The sequence below is a fragment of the Paroedura picta genome, chromosome 7 (genome assembly GCF_049243985.1).
Source record: "Paroedura picta isolate Pp20150507F chromosome 7, Ppicta_v3.0, whole genome shotgun sequence".
NCBI classification, from domain to species: Eukaryota; Metazoa; Chordata; class Lepidosauria; order Squamata; family Gekkonidae; genus Paroedura; species Paroedura picta.
The window spans coordinates 75,677,752-75,698,593 of NC_135375.1; the positions used below are offsets into that span (position 1 = coordinate 75,677,752).

The following is a 20,842-nucleotide window of genomic DNA, read 5'->3' on the forward strand; positions in this document are numbered from 1 at the left end:
CAGGGAGGTTTCCTACCCATAGTAAATGGGGAAACACTTGTGGCTGGTCTGATCCTGATTAAGCAGCCTGACTGCATAACAAGGGGTGCAAATGCCAAGAATCACATGGGAATTCCAATTTAAGGTAAAAGAAATGATCAGGGAGTCTTAAACAAAAATAGATTCCCAGGTTTGGTCAGACACTAACTAAACCAATACATACCAGCTCACATACTGAGGTCAGCTAAGAAAGCCTGGTTGAGGAAATCCTATGTCTGAGAACTTCCACAAAGGCATGCTTGCCAGCTGCTTAGGCACTTCTGAATTTACTCCCCTTCGGCACTGTAGACTGTTCCTTTTTTAGAGGTCTGTCATCAGCTGATTTAAAAAAAAAATTCCAGAAGGCCCTTTAAGATAAATTTATCCATGATGTTTTAAAATTTTTAATGGCTGCTATCTTTTTTACATACATAAATGTAAATACATTAAAAAAATCATTTTTTATGTATTTTGATACTATAAAATATTTTGAATGTATGCTTTACATATAGGTAGGTGGAATATGAACGTTCAAATGATCAACAACATTATTTCTGTAGGAACATACAGAATTCATGGGAAAGTATTAGTATTAAATCTTCCCAAATGTTTAATAATTTAAAGGAGTGAGTCTGAATGTAAAAAAATGTGATTGGAACTTCAGTTATACTCTCTGTGCAATCCCTAAGGCCAAATATGCCTCCTGACATTTAATATAAAAACTGGTGCACTGAAATGTAACTGGGACGTGCAGATGCATGTGCTGAAGAGCCTTTGACAATAGTTCCTGCAATCTTGTTTCTTATTAACTGGTCAGCTTTCAGGATTCCAGTATATTTGGGAGAGATAACTAAAGGAAATGAAATAAATACTCAAGAGCCCAGTTTGGAGCCACTGAGGAAATGAAGCATCTGCAGAAACATTACTTTCTATATTTAAAATACACACTATGGAACAAGAAGGAAACAAGAAGGTTCTTCAAATGAGAGCTCTAAAATATGTTCAGCCAAATTAAATTAATAAACTGAATTAGTCTGTGTTAAAAACCTTTGTCCCATATTGTAGCAAATACCTGCATCCCCTGCTAGACATAGAGTTGTCTCCCAGAAAATCAAGCCCCACATTATTATTATTATTACTATTATTATTACTACTATTATTATTATTTTCAATTTATTTCCCTCCACTCCCTTGCAGCTCGTGATGGGTCACAGTGTCTTAAAACCCTGTTAAAACCCCATTAAAAGACATAAAAATACCCCCAACATGGTGGAAAAAAATAAGCAAAAAGAAAACCCAACTCCCACCCCCACTACTAGTGGGATAGAGAAGGAGGTCCCGACTATTCGTTTCAAGACCCCGGGGGGGGGCAGTAGATCTATCATGCCAACCCCAGACTCAACCATATACCTGGCGGAAGAGCTCTATTTTACAGACCCTGCTGTATGTTGAAAGATCCCGCAGGGCCCGCTGCATTTTGCACTAGCTGAAGTCTCCGGATCAAGGACGAGGGTAGGCCTGCATAGAATGAGTTAACGAAATCTATTCTGGAGGTGACCGTTGCATGGATCACTGTGGTCATGTGTTCGGGGGACAGGTAGGGCGCTAGTAGTCGAGCCTGGTGAAGGTGGAAAAACTCTTGGCCACCGACTCTCTTGACCTGCGTCTCCATAGTCAGGGAGGCGTCAATGGTCACACCCAAATTCCTGGCCTGGGACGCAATGGTAGATTGCACCCCTGCCAGAGTGGCTAAGCGTGCTTCCTGACCCCGCCCCCTATCTCCTAGCCTCAGGACCTCTGTCTTGGAGGGGTTGAGTTTCAGCCGACTGTGCTTGAACCATTCAGTCACTACTTCCAAACATCTGGCGAATGGTTCCGGGGAAGAGTCCGGGTGGCTGTCTATGAGGAGATAGAGCTGGGAGTCATCAGCATACTGATAACCCAGCCAAAGCTCTGTACCAGCTGGGCGAGAGGGTGCATGAAGATGTTGAACAATGTGGGGGAGAGGATCACACCCTTAGGGAACAACAAAGGAGTCTGTAAGAGTGCAAGAACTCATCCCCCACTGCAACCCTCTGCGTCTGGTTCTGGAAAAAGGAGCGTATTCAGCACAAGGCTGTGCCCCGTATTCCCGTACCGGCATGGCGGAGGACCAGCTATTCGTGATCCACAATGCCAAAAGCAGCCGACAGATCTAAAAGAACTAGCACTGCCAACCCGCCCCTATCCAGCTGGCAACGGTCATCCAACAGGGTGATCAACACCGTTTCTACCCCATGACCAGGATGGAAGCCAGACTGATATGGATTGAGCACTGAAGTTTCCACCAAAAATGCCAGGAGCTGGTCTGCTGCAGCTCTTTCAACTACCTTGCCCAGGGACGCCAAATGCAACACTGGGCAGTAGCTGGAAGGGTCCTGCGGGTCCAGCACTGATTTTTTCAGGAGAGGTTGAACCACTGACCCCTTCAGCTGCTCAGGGAACTTCCCAGAATCCAGGGAGAGGTTGATGTCCCTGAGTTGGCCTCCTATCCTCTGGCCACCTCCCTTGAGGAGCCGAGATGGACAGGGATCAAGGGGGCAAGTGGTCACCCTAACCAACCCTAGCAACTTGTCCAGTTTGGGTAAAGAGAGCCGCCTGAAGCCATCAAACATCACCTCCAAAGGTGGCAAATAGACCTCTAGCTCATTTACTGTATTAATTGTGACAGGAAGGTCACGGCGGAATGACAAGATTTTATCTGCAAAGAGGCTCGCTAATGCCTCGCAGCCAAGTTCCAACTGACTGCTATTTTGGCACCCCTCAAAGGTGGTAAGGGACCTAACTACCCTAAATAATTGGACCGGGTGAGAGCTTGCGGACACGGTTTCCACGGCAAAAACTCACGTTTTGCCACTTTCGCCACCATCTCATACGCCCTCATAAGCGTGCAATAAGATGTTCTCGTAGCTTCATCATGAGTCTTCCGCCACACTCGCTCTAGTTGTCTCACTTCCCTTTTCTTCTCCCGGAGCGACCTGGTATACCAGGGGGCCTGTTTGAGTTGGGGCAGAGAGGACGTTTAGGGGCGAACTCATCTATAGCAGCCAACAGGCAGGACTGCCAGTCCTCCACCAAGAACGCCAGTGAGTTGCTATGAGGCATGGGGTCCCACAGAGCATTCTGGAATCCAAGTGGATCCATAAGTCTCCGTGGGTGGGACAAAATACGCCTGCCGCCCAACTGACGAGGGGTGGTATCTTGAGCCAGGCCCACAGGGCATAGTGGTCTGTATACAGACCCACCTCTATCCTAGCACGGAAGATCAAGTCGAGCATGTGGCCGGTGTGATGGCCAGACTTACCACTGTTTTGTGTTGGACTACTTGAACCCTTACACTATTATATGAAAAACTAAAGCAACCCTTCCTTTCTACCTCTCTACTCCCTACTAATTAGAAACCACAAGGATGTTTCACCAGACAACTGGTTTGCCACACCAATTGCTGACATATCAGAGTGAGGTTGAAGGGCAAACACATGGTATTTTCTTGCATGAGCACTATGGTGATTCTGCCTTCTTCCCTCCCTCACATGCAAGATTTTCCCTTCTGGCTGAGCAGCCCCAGAATGATTTGTATTGAATGGAGATATTTGTCAAATTTACTTCAACTTCTAGGCCACTGATTCTCTTGAATCTGTATGTTCTTTCCAATAAGTACTGTTCTTTCTCTACAAATGTTGACTTTACTAAGAAAACTTCTTCCCCTGTCTCTCTCCAACCTAATACTTGTACAAATTTAAAGGTGCCACTGGACTCTAAATTTGTTCTGAACTTCAGACCAACACAGTTACCCACTTAAATCAACCTAATATTTCTTCACTATTAATCTCTACTGACTCCGTATATTCCCTTGTTTAAATCTTTCTGTACTTTCCATTAGGGATGGGCAGAAAACAGTTCCTGACCCAAAATTCAGTGCAAAGTAGTCCCAGTTCATAGCCACTGAACTGATAAGGCAACTTCCCTGAATATTTATTGGACTTTTGTCTGATTTGATTGTTCTGCCCATTAGCTATTAGGTTTGAATGTCAATAAGCACCTGGCCCACTGTTAGGCTGAAATGGCTGTAAGCAATTTCACTGGTTTGTTTTGCTTCACCCCACCTGGAAACAAAATTGACTGGTGAAATAATAATAATGAAATAACAAATTGGTAAAATGCGGTATGAATCCTAATTCGTTCAGGTGGATCGATAACTGGTTGACAAATCGTAACCAAAGGGTACTGGTTAACGGTTAACGGTTAACAGTTCAACATCCTCTTGGAGAAGAGTGACAAGTGGAGTTCCCCAGGGATATGTCCTGGGGTCTGAGTTGTTCAACATATTTATAAATGATTTGGGTGATGGATTAGAGGGGGATACGTATTAAATTTGCAGACTAAATACTAAAATGGGAGAGGTACCAAACGCAACCGAAGACAGAATCAGAATACAGGATGTTCTTGATAGGCTCGAGAAGTGGGCTAAACTGAATAAAATGAAGTTCAATAGGGACAAATGTAAAGTTCTGCATTTAGGTAGGAACAGCCAAATACACCAATATAGGATGGGGGAGACTTGTCTTGGCAGTAACATGTGTGAAAGGAATCTAGGAGTCTTAGTAGAACATACATTCAACATGAGTAGACCATACATTGACATGAGTCAACAGTAGAACATACACTGACAGGAGTCAACAGTGTCACTCGGTGGCTAAAAAGCCAAATGGGATTTTAGGCTGTATCAAACGAAGTATTGTGTCCAGATCACGGGAGTTGATGGTACTGCTTTACTCTGCTCTGGTTCGGCCTCACTTGGAGTACTGTGTTCAGTTTTGGATACTCCAGTTGAAGAGGGATGTAGAAAAATGGGATTGTGTAAACAGGAGGGCAACAAAGATGGTGAGGGGTTTGGGGAGCTTGGTCTGTTTAACATGGAGAGGAGATGACTGAGAGGGGATTTGATAACCATCTTCAAGTATTTAAAAGAGTGCCAAAGAGAGGATGGAGCAGAGTTTTTCTCTCTTGCCCCAAAGGAACGAACCAAAACCAATGGGATGAAATTAATTCAAAATAAATTCCATGTAAACAGTTCCTGACAGTTAGAGCGGTTTCTCAATGGAACAGGCTTTCTCAGGAGGTGGTGGGTTCTCCATCTTTGTAAATTTTTAAAAAGAGGCTGGATAGCCATCTGACGGAGAGGAGGATTCTGTGAAGGCTTAAGGGGCTGGCAGGTTACAATAGATGAGCGATAGGGTTGTGAGTGTCCTACATAGTGGAGGGGGTTGGACTAGATGATCCATGAGGTGCCTTCCAACTCTATGATTCTATGATTCTATGATTTGGGGCTTTATCAAATGAAGTATCATGTACATATCATGAGAGGTGATGGTACCACATTACTCTGCTCTGGTTTGGCCTCACTTAGAGTACTGTGTTCAGTTTTGGGCACCACAGTTGAAGAGGGATGTAGACAAACTGGAGAGTGTCCAGTGGAGGGCAACAAAGATGGTGAGGGGTTTGGAGACCAAGACATATGAGCAAAGGTTGGGGGAGCTTGGTCTGTTTAGCCTGAAGAGGAGACGGCTGAGAGGGGATCTGATAACCATCTTCAGGTATTTAAAATGGTGCCATATAGAGGATGGAGCACAATTGTTCTCCTTGCCCCAGAGAGATGGACCAGAACCAATGGGATGAAATTAATTAGAAAGAAATTTCTCAGTGGAACAGGCTTCCTCAGGAGGTCGTGGGTTTTTCATCTTTTGAAATTTTTAAACAGAGGCTGGATAGCCATCTGATTGAGAGGCTGTGTGAAGGTTCAAGCGGGTGGCAGGTTACAGTGGATGAGCGAGAGGGTTGTGAGTGTCCTGCATAGTATAGGGGATTGGACTAGATGATCTAGGAAGTCTCTTCCAACTCTATCATTCTATTATTCTACATAATAATAATTTACATTGAACTTTAAACACAGCAACCAATATCTAGAGCACCACCAATGTACAAGTCTTACTTCAAATTTCACACACACCTTTCCCCCACTAACAGCCATTGAGTGGAAAATGCCATTTAGCACAAGGCATAGATTGACAGTATATGCACAGTTTATTTGGAAATAGAATCACTAGTGTTAGTTGAATTTTCAAGTGTTTACAGAACATTACTTCCTAGGTCTTTCAGCAAGACAGAATACGTTGCACCAAGACTTTGGGTAACAGACAAGGGAACAAGTCCAAAACGGCTACTATTTTTCATACCTTACCATCTAATTTAGAGAGTTCAGTAGATGGGACATCTAGGGAGCTACAGGAGAGCCATGGAGTCTCATAAATTGCAATTTAGGCTTACTTTTTGTAATTCTTCTTTGTGAGTATTTGCGCTGTCACCCAAGAAAAGATCACAAAAGCCAACTGTAAACTGACATGCACCATGGGAAGTTTACACCTTTGTAATTTCATGATATTGTGAAATAAGGTATGAGGATGAAACAAGAAACAGAAACTTTAATCACCTGTTAACAGAAACTTGTATAGATATGGCAGTTCATTTTTACTGGAAGCTAAACCATTTCCTTTCAAATCTAAGCTCCCTCCCCGAAAAAAACAAAACAAAACAAAAACTACAGGATTTTCCTGGTAATCTGGCCAATTTATGGTAAATGTTATGACAAGGAATAGAATTAGCTTCAGACTGAAATTTCCTTATATGAAAGTATTTCTAACCAAAAAGTTGATTCTCCATCCCATCCCCCTCCACAATATACACAGCTGGCAACATTTTGTTCATGAAGGTTCTTTTTCCTTCAAGAACAGGATTTGTGGGCAGCAGGAAAATCACACACTGAGATAAAATCCTTGCAGTTGTGAAAAAGTCTCATGTGGATCCAACTCAAATTAATTTTAGTAATTTAAATACAGACAGGGTCCCCCCCCCCTTTTCTTTTCGCTCCCAGAATTCCCAAAAAGTCACACTAAAAAAAGTAATTCCTCTTTTGTATACAAAATCTGACCCCATCTCTTTCATCTGATTCTAGACGCAGAAGAGGCCATAACGTAGATGTCTTTTGTCAATGCTTGAGGAAAGACCCTTCATCTTTGGGACCAATCAAGGCACTCATTTATGTATCAATTGCAATTCTGCCAGCTAGAGAGATTCCAGAAGAAAGCTGACTTTAACAGCATTCGTCCTAGAACTGACAACGTGCAAATTGAATATACGCTGTCAAAAAAAGAAATTTTTTTATAAACGTTACCTGTTTGCTGAAAATATATACTCGGATTCTAATTACAGATGTACAGATCACATACACAAACATAAGTTTATATTCACTAGCATATACACTACTACCTATTGATCTTTCCTAAAAATGAATCACTTGATTCTAAATAACTTCAAGTTATTAAGTGTGTGTAGGGAGTAGACACCCTCTACTCCCAGCCTCATGGTCATATTCATCCATTCATCCATCCATTCATTCATTCATTCATTCATTCATTCATTCATTCATTCATTCATTCACTACCCTCTCCTGAGGTTCAGGGTGGTTTACATGAAACATAGAACAGAACAATACAGAGAACTTGGTAACCATGGTAATAATAATAACAATAACAACAGAATGAATAGTACAGTTGAACAATAGAACAGTAATGAAAACGGCAATTCACACTGAAGCATACTGATGGGCTTGTGGCTGGTTGGTTCCTGCATATAGATTCATGGGAAGGGGGCTTGGGGGCCTATGGAAAGTGTTGGTTCAAGTTCACTATAACCAAATACTTGGTGGAAGAGCTCCCTTTTGCAGGCCCTGCAGGACTGCTCTAGTTCCGTTAGAGCCCTGATCTCTTCTGGAACTCATTCCACCAAATGGGTGCCACGATGGAGAAGGTTCTGGCCCTGGTTGAGGCCAAGCAAGCTTCCTTGGGGCCAGGGATCACCAACCACTTGAAGGTGGTGGCGTGCTATTATCATGACCTGAGTTTCCATTGAAAGGGAGGCATTGAGGGCCATTCCGCATGACTTTAATATAGCACTAGTCTTACATTTTGTTTTCGCCACTAAAACTGCGTTACGCATGATGTCGTGAGCAATCTGCAACACTCCTGCAACACTAGCGCCAAAATCGCTTCGTTGTAGTGATTTTCGGGTAATCAGGAAATGTGGATTCATCCTCAGAAAATCGCTACACTCTTGCCAAAAACCTGCAACACTTGCGAAAAAGACATGTGCGTTCTCAATGTGGCGGTTGCAACAAAGTCCCTCCCCCTGGCTCTCTCCTCCAAACTTCCGGCGAAGCGATCGCCATTTTCCCCCCCTCAGAGCGGGGAAAGCAACGAATCATCGAGGTTTCATTCACCCAGTGAGGCTTCTCTGGCTACAGTCCCTCCACATAAGTGCTTTAAAGCTCCTCTAAGTCCCCAAGCACAATACAACCCCCTGTTCGCCAGTTCCCAAAAATCGTGCCCGTGCGGGGGGGCGGATTTTTTTTTCCATTCGGGGGAGCGTGGTAACGATGAATTGCCAGCTCACACGCCAGCTAGATGGGTCTCTCCGTTGCAACGAATCAACGCATATTCATTGCAACGTGTGTGTGTTTTTTTTTTACCTGTGCTTAAAGGGAAAGGGGCTTTTTGGGAGCACGATAACAACCACCCATTGGCTGTTCGATTTGATTGACGGCAAGGGGTGGGAACAAGCACAGAAAAAAATCGCTTCCTTTCTAGCAATTCCTGCGAGACCGGAAACCTGTGGGGAACGAATGAAACGCTACTGGATTCCACTACAAATGAAGGTATGCGGAACGCCAAGATTCCACTATTTAAAATAGCATTTCCACTTTGTGAAAGCAATTGGCAACATTGGTCCTTGTGTGGAATGGCCCTCAGTATCACACCTAGATTCCTGACAGAGTGAGCCACTGAGAGCTGCACTCCACCCAGGATGGGTAGGCACACTTCCTCACTTGGACCCTTCTTATTTAGCCATAGAACCTCTGTCTTTGAAGCTTAGCTTCAGACAACTCTGCTTGAGTCATCTCGCCACTGCTTCCAGACAGCTAGCTAATACTTCTGGGGGAGAATCAGGGAGGCCATCCATCAGGAGGAAGAACTGGGTGTCATCAGCATATTAATGACATCCCAGCCCAAACTTCTGAGGACACGTAAAGATGTTGAATAAGATTGGACAGAGAATAGATCCCTGATGGACCACAAACAAGTTGGTGGTGGCTCAATGATCTCTCTCCAATAGCTACCGTCTGTCCGCAATCCTGGAGAAAGGACATCAGCCATTGAAAGGCTGCTCCTTGTATCCCGGCATTGTCAAGGTGGCAAGCAAGAAGCTCAGGGTCAACAGTATCGAACATTGCTGAAAGGTCTGGTAGCACAAGCAGCGCTGACTCACTAGGAGTCATACCTTCCCCAGTCCAACTGGCTGTAATTGGGCCTCATACATGGGCTCAAATAGAGAGTAATGGATGCCAAAGTTAGTGGCAACAAGTGTCTGACTACCAGTTCGTGCTTGGCAAAGATTGACCGTGCACACGCTATTGAATGCTGTAGGGAGTTTATGTAAGAATTAATTCAAAAAGGTGATTTGTGTATAGAAACCTGTTTTGTGCAGGGGTCTTGTTCACTGGATGAGATCAAAGTACTTTAGAATTAGAGGACACTCGTCAGTCATCATATATTATGCTCCTTCTCATGGCCCCATTTCAGGAAGCTAGCTCATGCTGATTTACATAAATTATATTTAGATTTAAAAAATCTGAACAATAATAGAAGGTCTTCCGGTAAACTGATTATTCAGTCCAAGCAGTACTACAGGGTGAAGGAAATGTAATTCTGCATTTCCCCCTAAAATTTGCAGTGTAATCCTAAACAGAGATACCCTTCTAAGTTCACTGACCATCAAATGCAATCCTAAAAATAATTACACCCTTCTAAACCCACTGATTTCAACAGACTTAGAAGGGAATACTCTGGTTAGGATTGCACTGTTAACAAGCATATAGGGCATATTTGATAGATCTGGTTGCCCTTCACTTCTTTAAAAAATAGTTTTCATAGCAGCCTCATTTACAGCATTCACTGCTAATTTACTCATTAATCATAATTTATCACATCAGTTATGCTGATCATCATTATAAGCAATTACTGCTCCTTAATTCTAACCTATGCTTACAATGTATCTGCAAATTGGCTTGTGCAAGAAATTAATTAGCTTTTATTTCTAAAAGGCCAAGCAAATGAGGTATAATTTCATAAACTCTTTGGAGCTAACTCCTAAACAAAAATTCTAGTATTTCATTCATTCATTCATTCATTCATTCATTCATTGTATTTATATACCACCAGGCCCGGAGGTACTGGTTCGTGACAATTTTCATATAAGATAAAGCCCCATACAGATAAAACAGATAAAACATTCTAATCAATAGAACTCCAATCCCAATCCCAATTAATCAATAAAACAGTTCTAATTTCCAAAAATGGTGGTATATTAATACTATCCCATGACGTTACACTGAGCTTGGTTTTCTAAGAATAACTGTATCTTCCAGAACCACAGAAATCATCACTCACAATGGTAATGAAAACAAGATGACATGAGTAAGAGAACTTAAATATAGCAACCAAAAGAGCCATCAATCTGATCCTAAGAAATGGTGATAAGTAAATTAGCTTGGATGATGGTATTGATTTTTGCACCATATCATTATAAAAAGTTCATGGTGTATTAGTTTTGAAGGGATGTTTTACCAGCAGGCAACTACGTGCTTAAGAAGAACACGTAGTTAACTGTGTTGTTAGAATAGCTGCTTCGCTGGAAGAAAACTTCAATTTGCAACATCTTATCAAATTACAAAATTCTGTTTTGTCCAGCTTTGATTCCATCGGGGCAAATGCATGCCATCAGCCATGTCTGATAGCCCATTAATGGACTTGAATACATCTCATGTCTGGAACTAAAAAGGGATTGTCAAGTACTTCTCATATGAAAAATTGTGGCTGATGGAACGGCAGTCAATCTGTTATATAAAGCCTTCTATGTATCACTGTGTCTAAACATCCAAGGAGCCCTAAAGCAGGAGAATGAAGAATCAACATTAATTTAACAGAAGCAGGTAATCACAAAAACTTAACAACTTCCTTCTAGAACATTTCTATCATCATAATTCCATATATATAAAACACAAGCCATGGTGGTGGAGCTTCACTTTTCATTGTTGTTGTTGTTGTTAGGTGCGAAGTCATGTCCGACCCATCCCGACCCCATGGACAATGACCCTCCAAGCCTTCTCTACCATTCCCCGGAGTCCGTTTAAGTTTGCACCTACTGCTTCAGTGACTCCATCCAGCCACCTCATTCTCTGTCGTCCCCTTCTTCTTTTGCCTTTGATCGCTCCCAGCATTAGGCTCTTTTCCAGGGTGTCCTTCCTTCTCATGAGGTGGCCAAAGTATTTGAGTTTCATCTTCAGGATCTGGCCTTCTAAGGAGCAGTCAGGGCTGATCTCGTCTAGGACTGACCGGTTTGTTCGCCTTGTAGTCCAAGGGACTCGGAGGAGTATTCAAGATCATTCTCTGAACTGACTTTTTTTCCAATTGGAGGAATATCCCCCACTCATGGTCAATTGCGGTCTAAAACCTGGGAAGGGTTTGGGGAGGAGAGGAACCAGCCAAACCAGTGGTCTGAAGGCCTTTTAAATGCCTCTCTACAGACCCTTAATAAGCTGAAAAGTGCTTTTTTTTTTTTTGCACAATGGACTTCACACAGAAGACTTGATTTTTCTACCCCATTTTTCACTGCCCAAAGGAGTCTCAGTGGCTTACAATCCCTTCTCCCCCCTGTGAGGTAGATGGGGATGAGAGTGCTTTGATAGGGCTTCTATGCCAGTTTGGTGTAGTGGTTAGGAGTGCGGACTTCTAATCTGGCATGCCGAGTTCGATTCTGTGCTCCCCCACATGCAACCAGCTGGGTGACCTTGGGCTCGCCACGGCACTGATAAAACTGTTCTGACTGAGCAGTGATATCAGGGCTCTCTCAGCCTCACCCTCCCCACAGGGTGTCTGTTGTGGGGAGAGGAATGGGAAGGCGACTGTAAGCCGCTTTGAGCCTCCTTCGGGTAGGGAAAAGCGGCATATAAGAACCAACTCTTCTTCTTCTTCTTCTTCATGCGAGAACAGCCCTCTCAAGACTGTGACTAGCCCAGTCACACAGCTAACATGCCAGATTAGAAGCCACTGCTCTTAAACACTACACCTAGATGGCTCTCCTAGTCCTAGTTTCACTGTAATTTCAAAAGTGGGTAAATAAAGTGGAATTCTGAAATACTAGTTTTGGATCAAGGAATGGAGTTGTCACATGTACACACATGTACAATTCTTATTTTAAATTACCCATACAAAATAATTGTTCAGTTCTTCTAAACAAAGGTTGTAATATTTTTAAAAGTCTATTGGTTTTAGGAGCATAATACCTATGCCATTCTGTGCGCACACAGGAGGATTTCAGTATCAGATCATAACATTAAACAGGTGTAAATCAGCTAAACTTCATTAACTTCAAAGGAACTATATTTGTTTACATTGAAGAAGGATTTCACCAAATATGAATAATTACATGAAATATGCAAATGCACATGTACAGCAATGGCACAGGCCTATTTGAAAAATCATCCTAAAGAGTATTTTCATAAAATAAACTTTGGTAGATTATCAGACTGTCTAACAGTCTTGAGGCTATGTCGCTATTTCCACAGAAATAAATAAAAACTGCATAGAAAATATTCCATATCTATTTGTCTTGTATGGCATAAAGCAAAATATTGACTTACACTACATTTAGAATAACAATTAGCTAAAATCATCATCCGTTTACAGCAGTTGCAGGTGCATGAGCCAGACTTTTAGCCCTTCAAGTATTCTGAAATACAAAATGGTATCATCAATAATAATAATACAGATAGGGTTGCCAATTCTAGGTTAGGAAATTCCTGGAGCTTTAGGGAGAGTGGGGTTTGGACACAGAAGGGAATTCAGCATGGGTTTAATGACAAAATATCAACTCGAGAAAACAGCCATTCTTTTTTCTGGGTAAACTGATCCCTATCATCTGGCCATATGCTATCATTGTTCTGTAATTCTGGAACTGAAAAGTTGTAATTCCAGATCTCAGGCCTCACATGAATGTTGGCAACCTTAAATGCAGCATATTTTGCAAAGGAAATTATGATTCAGTGACGATGAGTTTGATAATAATGGCCCACAAGTTGGATACCAAGGATGGGTATTTTCCAACCATCTAATATGTCAATACTGGGTAATCCTGGGCTCTGTAGACCAGCCTTTTCCAACTTTTTGACTGTGGAGGAAACCCTGAAATAATTTTTCAGGCTTCAAAAAGCCCCAAAAGTGATGCCAGCAAGCCTCGTCTCCCTGTCATGCCCCCAGAAGTGCCATGTCACTGGACATGACATCACTACCCATGTTAACAGACAAGCTCAAGGAGGACAGAGGGTGGGGGCAGAAACAGAGGATGGTTTAAGCCGGGAGGAGGCATGCAGGTTCTGACCCCTTCATAGGCACAGAAACCACAAGAGAACTTATGCTGGGGGGGGGGAGCAAAGGAAGCAACCACTTCCCTAGCTTGTGGCTGACTCCATTAAGGCAGGAGGGGAAGGGCCACAGATCCCCTCCAGAGCTCCTACGGATCCCCAAGGGTCTACGGACCCCTGGTTGAGAATCCCTGCTGTACACAATAGAACTAGTTCACTGTGCTGTAGATTGTGTATGGGACATGGGAAGAAGTCCAAATAAACCCAGGCAGCAATGGACTTTTATTTGCCAATTATCATTCCTCCACCCACAAACAAATTTACAGAATGTATGGTGTAATTGGGGAAAAAAAGATCTCTCACATATAAAGAATCTTTGTGCAAACCTGTAAAAGAGCTTTTTATTTTTTACCAATATTTTCACACTGTATGGACCATTTAATGGAGAAACTTCTCAATGGCCCATTTTGCACAAGGGGAATGGGGGCAACTAAAATCACCGATAACGCACGGTGCCGGCTGCAACCGGCCGCAGATTCAGTGCATGCCGCCGAAAAAGCCGTGTTAGCGAAACGCGGAAGAAAGCGCGGCTTCTGGGTAATCGGAGCGCGACCAGAAGCAGCGCTGGGGGCACCGCGTGCATAATCAGTTACTCTGGGATTTGCCACTGTTGTGTCCTGTCCTGTGCATAAGTGGTTTGCTTCGCTTCTTCCCCTTCCACATTTTCCATGTGACCCGAAATCGCCGTTTTGGTGGCCGTGCATAATGGGCCCATGTGAATTTCTTTTGTTTGCTGTATATCTTTTTCCTTGTAAAAATCAGAGTTATTTATAGTACATTTTAGGAGACTCAAGCTTTGATTCATGACTTTAGTAAGCAAACTTAGATTTATAATATCATCCCCTGGCAATAAAAAACTTACTTAACCACTTAAAAACTGAGTCTTCATAAATTAGTGGAATGCACATGCTGTAATCCTTTGCAGAACTATATTAGCATGAGGAGCTAATCATCCTGCAAAATGTTTTGAACAGATTTTAAAAGAACTACAATGTCATTAATTAAGCAGAGAGTAATATAACTGGGTCTTGATGCTGTAGTTATCAGTTTGTTTGCCTTGCAGTCCAAGAGACTCGCAAGAGTCTTCTCCAGCACCAGAGTTCAAAAGCCTCAATTCTTTGACGCTCGGCCTTCCTTATGGTCCAACTTTCGCAGCCATACATTGCAACTGGGCATACCATAGCCTTGACTAAACACACTTTTGTTGGCAGGGTGATGTCTCTGCTTTTTAGGATGCTGTCTAGATTTGCCATAGCTTTCCTCCCCAGGAGCAAGCCTCTTTTAATTTCTTTGCTGCAGTCCCCATCTGCAGTGATCTTGGAGCCCAGGAAAATAAAATCTGTCACTATCTCCATTTCTTCCCCATCTATTTGCCAGGAACATGTATGGTATATCATAACATCATACTTAAACCTTATAGGATTATAAATATAAATAATTATGTATAAAATCAGAACAGGGTTTAATCTACCTGCATTTTTAAAAAAGGAACTTGCCCCTTAATCCAGTGTTAAGCTTTCATCCAGCAGCAAATGAAAAGCATAAAGCCTCTTGCATCTAAAAGGTTAGTGACGTGTACCACTTCATCCCTCTGGAACATTATATAACCTTGTCATATTCACTAATTTAATGAAAGAGTTTTTTGCTTCAAAGCGTGCTCTCTCACTTTCTCTCTCTCTCTGCCTTTTTCAAATTTTCATGTCTGCTCTCCGAATATGAATAATTTGGTAACTGAGATCTGAAGCTGCTTTTTATTATAAGGTAGAAACACTGGGTCTTAAAATGGTCAGCAAGCTGCTCTCCTCAGAGGAATTTATCATCTAAGAGGAAAGATAGACAAGACAACCTACAGGGTTAAGATCCAAATACATTCCCAACATTTCTGATATACTAATTTTTTTAGGGGGGGGGGGTTCTTTATCACTGTATCCAGGTTCTCTTTAAAAATACAGGATCAAAACCAAACCCACAACACATTTAAAAGGTAGCTGAAATGTTATTAAGTGCCAGATGTCCAATCCACTCATGGTTATTTAAATATAGCCTAATGCTGCTTTGACCATTCATTTTCTAGATTGATTTCTACTAGGAAACACTGAGAGAAAATGATTTAGGTATTGAGATTAAAGGAACCAGTAACTTCTAAACATTTAGAAACTAAGGCCAAGTGTTTTAAATGGAAAAAAAACCCTTCAAGATTCCAACATATTTGATTAATTTGAATACCATACTGGTATTGAGTTTTGGAAATACCGCAATACTGATATTTGTCAGGATCAATATACCTGAAATCCAAAAATGATTTGTGTGAATTTTGTAGACTCTTAATTTGCCATAGCCTTCCTATGTACAGCAACCCTGGAATTCCTTGTTAGTCCCCCATCCAAATACGAAACATGGGTTACCCCCAATATCTGACCAAATCACGCTAGCCTGAGTACTCCAGGTCTGGGCTGTCCCAATCTACAATTTTATTAATAACATGCCATTACCCAGAGTTTTGCCAAGTATTGTTCTTTCTAATATGCCTTTACAGTAGAGCAGTATTGTTCTTTCTAATATGCCTTTACAGTAGAGCAGCTCAATGTTGTCAGTTCCTATGTGCTTCATGCATTTTTCTTCTGATGCCCTGATGACAACCACCACAAATTAAAATGAAAGCATGATGCTTAGTGAACTAACAATTTCCAACAATTTCAAGAGATTAATTTCATAGCTAGCATTTGTATCAAAGTTTTAGTGACAGAAAGATGGACATGCCCTAGTTGGCTAAGACTTAGTAAAATCCACAGCTGAGCTGGCAGACCAAATGGCTGATGACCCAATTTGCCCTCAAATGTACAGTAATTTATCCACACTACATATGAAGTTATCTTCTGAAGTGGTATATATTTATATCTCCATGAATATTAAGGCATATAACTATGAAATCTAATCCTCTGAAACATATAATGCCTCCGTTCACTGTAAGTAGTTGGGACTTGGGAGTATGTTTGATATGCAAAGCAAACTAAAGTGGTATTTGATAGGAGAAGCAAGTAGTGCACCAATATGCTAAACTTATTTGATTTACAATATTCACCCAGAAATACTGCTATTGAATGGCTTTAAAATATATACAAACAATCCAGGGAATTAGTGACTGTAAATCACCATTTGATATGATATTTAGACGGAATATGTTCAGAGGCTATATTCCTCTGAAGCAATCACAGACAGGGTTGTTTTTTGTTTGTTTGTATTTACCTTTCTTGTAGTTTTCAAGAAGCACTTACTGATCACCATTGCTTAGAAACAATCAAACAGATGGATTTATGGTCTACAAAATATTAGAGCATGGATTTGTACCGCTATCAGAAACCAATAACTTTGAATTGGTGTGCAAATGCACAAGGTGATGATTAGAATGGGCAAAGGAAGATCAGAGATCTCCCAAGCCTTCCCTATGTCCCCAAAACTCTATAGCAAGAAAGATGATACATGTGCATTTCCCTTAGAGTCAAGCTATACTTAACCTCTGCTAAAAGCAGCAGTCACTACCCCTGAATCTATGTTGGTAGGAAACTGTTCTGGCTAGGAAGAGGAATTTTAAACTCTCAGCCCATACAATGTCTACGCAGCTGCCTTTTAGGCTTAGCATTGAAGTGTGCTGCTGAGGCTTTAGACAAAAATATTATGTACACTCCCATCAATCCAAACCAATTTTCTGCTGCATGACTCTGTGGTAAAACACAAAAAATCCCGGCAATTTAAACAGACATTTGTGCTAGTGGGATAGAATGTAGTTGGTTGGACATCACTTCAACAACACAAGCTAATCTCCCTTTCTCATCAAGATTGAGGGGCAGACCAGGTAGCCTGGGAGACTGCACAAAATATGAGTCTGCTTCATTACACCTTGGTATCCCAATTTCATGTTCACTATGATGCACTCTGATTTGTGCATCAACAAATAAGATTTGGCTGACAGGAATATGTCAGGAATATACCATATACCCAGCCCATATATTTAGGGCAATTCTAGTGATTCTGGTGCCCTGGACAACAGTTAGGGATGTCTCCTCACCCATTCTATGTCCACCCAACCCACAGATTTTAACCCACCTCACAGGGTTGTTGTGATGATAAAGTAGACAAGGGTAATGTTCATCTTATGGACTACCAAGGTAAATGCAGCCCACCAGCCGGGTATGCTACATTTTGCTGTCTTGGGCTATTCAAAAAATTGAAGGCTTATAGACTCCTTAAGAGGCCATCATACAAGTTTGGGAGTTGTGTTCAGGTTGATGGTCACAAGACATGCAAGCCTGTTACCACTCATTTTAATTTTAAGTTAATTTGAAATTTGTCAGCAGAGAGGGCAAAGAAAAAAACTAGGACACAGTTCATTACATTTCTACAAAGCAAGAAAGCAGTCTGCTTTAGAAATATACTGCTGCAAGAAATGGAAGAAACAAGGATGAAAGTGATACTAAGCATAACAAAATCAGAATGGGCACAAAACAGCTTTCATTAAAATGGTGTATTGACACACACACACACATCTTTGTTTCTCCTTGATGTATTTGAATGTAGATACCTCTGTATGGAATTAACTGTATAGGATTGCAATATAAATTTTCTTATTGTATTGGGATGTTTTCAATAGACTGCTCTCAAAATAGCTCAACTGAAGACCTGAAGCTCTGTGATACTTTGTCAGACTACTGGTTTATCAAAGTCAGTGCTGTCTACTCAGTGAGATTCTATGGTCTCAAGGCGCGTTCTTTCTCGTCACCTACTATCTGATTCTTTAAACTGGAGATGTCAGGAACAGAACCTGGAACTTTCTGCATGCAAAGGTGGTGTTCTCTTTCCGAGATGCAGCTCAACCTCTATTGGATCTCTTTATGATGTTACTTTTGCAGCATGAGAACTATAACAATGTGTTTTTTTTTAATGTGCAATAGAATGAGCATGATATAAGCAGTTTTTTTCACAGATCCTGCACAACAAGAGATTTGTATCTTGCTCCAATAAAATTATTTGGGTAAACAGTGTCAACCATTCAGAAACATGGGGTCACCATAAGTTGGCTGCAACTTGACAGTAAAACAAAGCAACAAATAATCCATTTATTTTAATGAGCTTAGACTGGAGTAGCTCTCTGTAGAGTTGCACTGTTAGACTGACTATTATAAACCACCAAACTTTCATATTGTTTTCTGCTTCTGCTTAAAAATATGCACAAAGAAAGAAATGGTGTGACCATCAATATAGGATGTGTACTTTATATACTTAATTGCCTTCAATGCTTATATAACCCATATTTCAGGTTCAATAAAATTTTACTTGGCAAAAACACACACATAATAGGATCAATCACGACTGTAAATTATTGCAGTCTTTTTGGGTTGTGAATCAATAAATGCAGCCAGCAAGTCATGCATTTTTACTGTAAACTAAAAATGTTCAAAGGTTTACATTATATGATAGATAAAATTTCCAGTTCCTTGAACATCCCTCAAAAGTAACAATTTTCTTTTTGTATCCTAACATGAAAATATTCCATCCCATATATAATAATGACCTAATAACTTGAAATAATTATTGCACTGTACATAATTCACTTGGTGCAATTAGTCCTGCTTTTTTCTCAAACTGAATTGCTTTAAAGAAGCAACTTCAAGGAGTTCAATAATTTTGCAGATCACTGTATCAAAAGCTGACGATGGTAAAATGAAAAATACTGTAATTGGGCTTAGCAATAAATATTTAGAAGTTACACTTTGATGATTTCACTTTAATATTGAACTTGCATCTCAACAGCTTTCAAAAACACTCAGAAAAAGAACACTTTGAAGTTATTTGTAGCTATCATTTTTCCAGTTTATTATTATATAGTAATAAAAATATCTTCACTATCATTGTACATTCTCACTGGTTGTATCAAGATTTGCAAAGATCCTGTTCTTAGTCAGCCAAAGACCCAGAACTCTCCAAGTGTCTGGATATAAACATCCCCTTGCCTTTTTAGCCAGGGCTGCTCCTTGATCCTCATAATTATCCTAGGAGTAGATATTGTCATCATGGGCCTGGGAAATACTTGGACTTGGGAGTGGAGGTCAGGGCCTGAGGAGGAAGTTCAGTGTGGATATGATGCTGTTGTCAAGCCCCTACCTCCAGTCATCGGCTGAATGTGTTAGAATTTGGACTCCCTCCTGGGTATGTCCGGGTAGGGCAACACAGCCATAGAGTCTGCCTTCCAATGCCTCAACTTCCTCTGGTAAACCTATATCTGTAGCATGGAAATTAACTGTAATTCTGGGAGAACTTCAGGCCCCACTTTGAAGTTGATAATCCTAGATGTAGAGGGTATAGGAATCTCTGTATTATTACAACTAATTCTAAACCAGGCCACAGATGGGGATTACAAAATCCCTAGAACAGGGCCAGGGACAGACACATGGGTCCCTCCCCCCCACACACTATGGAAGAAACACCAAATTTGCATAAGAATTCAAAAATGCATGCGTGAGTGTAATATCCTGGACGAGCTAAAAAACAAAAGGCAAAAGGTTGTGGGGAAATGAGACATCCTGCCAAGTCATCACAGGTTTCCCACTTGTTATCTTTTAGTTGCAGGGTTTTGAGTCAGATCAAGTCTAGCATCAGAATGTGATGCAAGACAAAGTCTTACAATATGTGGGTGTAATTTTGTTGCATAGGTAAAAAATGCCCAAGAGTCTTCTTTCAGAAATGAAAGCTGCTATTAACTCCTTTCCACTTTCTGAAACAAACACTTGACTGTGAAGTGAATGCTGAAGTCCTCCTATTAATTTAAAGAAATTTTTGTTTATTAGTGACATGATGGGTTTTTCGTCCTCTTAATTTGAAAGATAAGAGTTTACACAAACGTGGCCGTCACCATTAATGGGGAACCACTGATTGCAGCATGAAGGACTCTAGCCCAAAAAAGGATGGAGGCCCAGCTGCAGCTGAGGGGGCGCAGCATGTTTGCAGGGGTCATGTGATCTGCTGGAGCTTCCAGTACTGCTGGGGCCAGAAGGCATGATCAGGAGCATGTGGAGTCTGGCCCAAGAATGATCAGGGGCATGTGGAGTCTGGCCCAAGAATGCCCATATAAGGCAGTGGCATGCGAGGCTTGACCTCTTTCCCTCTTCCTCTGCCTGTTCAACTTTCTACCCCACC

At 41.4% G+C, this 20,842-nt stretch overlaps 1 protein-coding gene across 46 annotated transcripts in view; it reads right to left on the reverse strand.

Annotated features, from left to right (window-relative positions):
• The window catches only part of PTPRD (protein tyrosine phosphatase receptor type D), a 1,533,354-nt gene that overhangs the window by 319,338 nt on the left and 1,193,174 nt on the right, over nt 1-20,842 (reverse strand). The window lies entirely within an intron of this gene.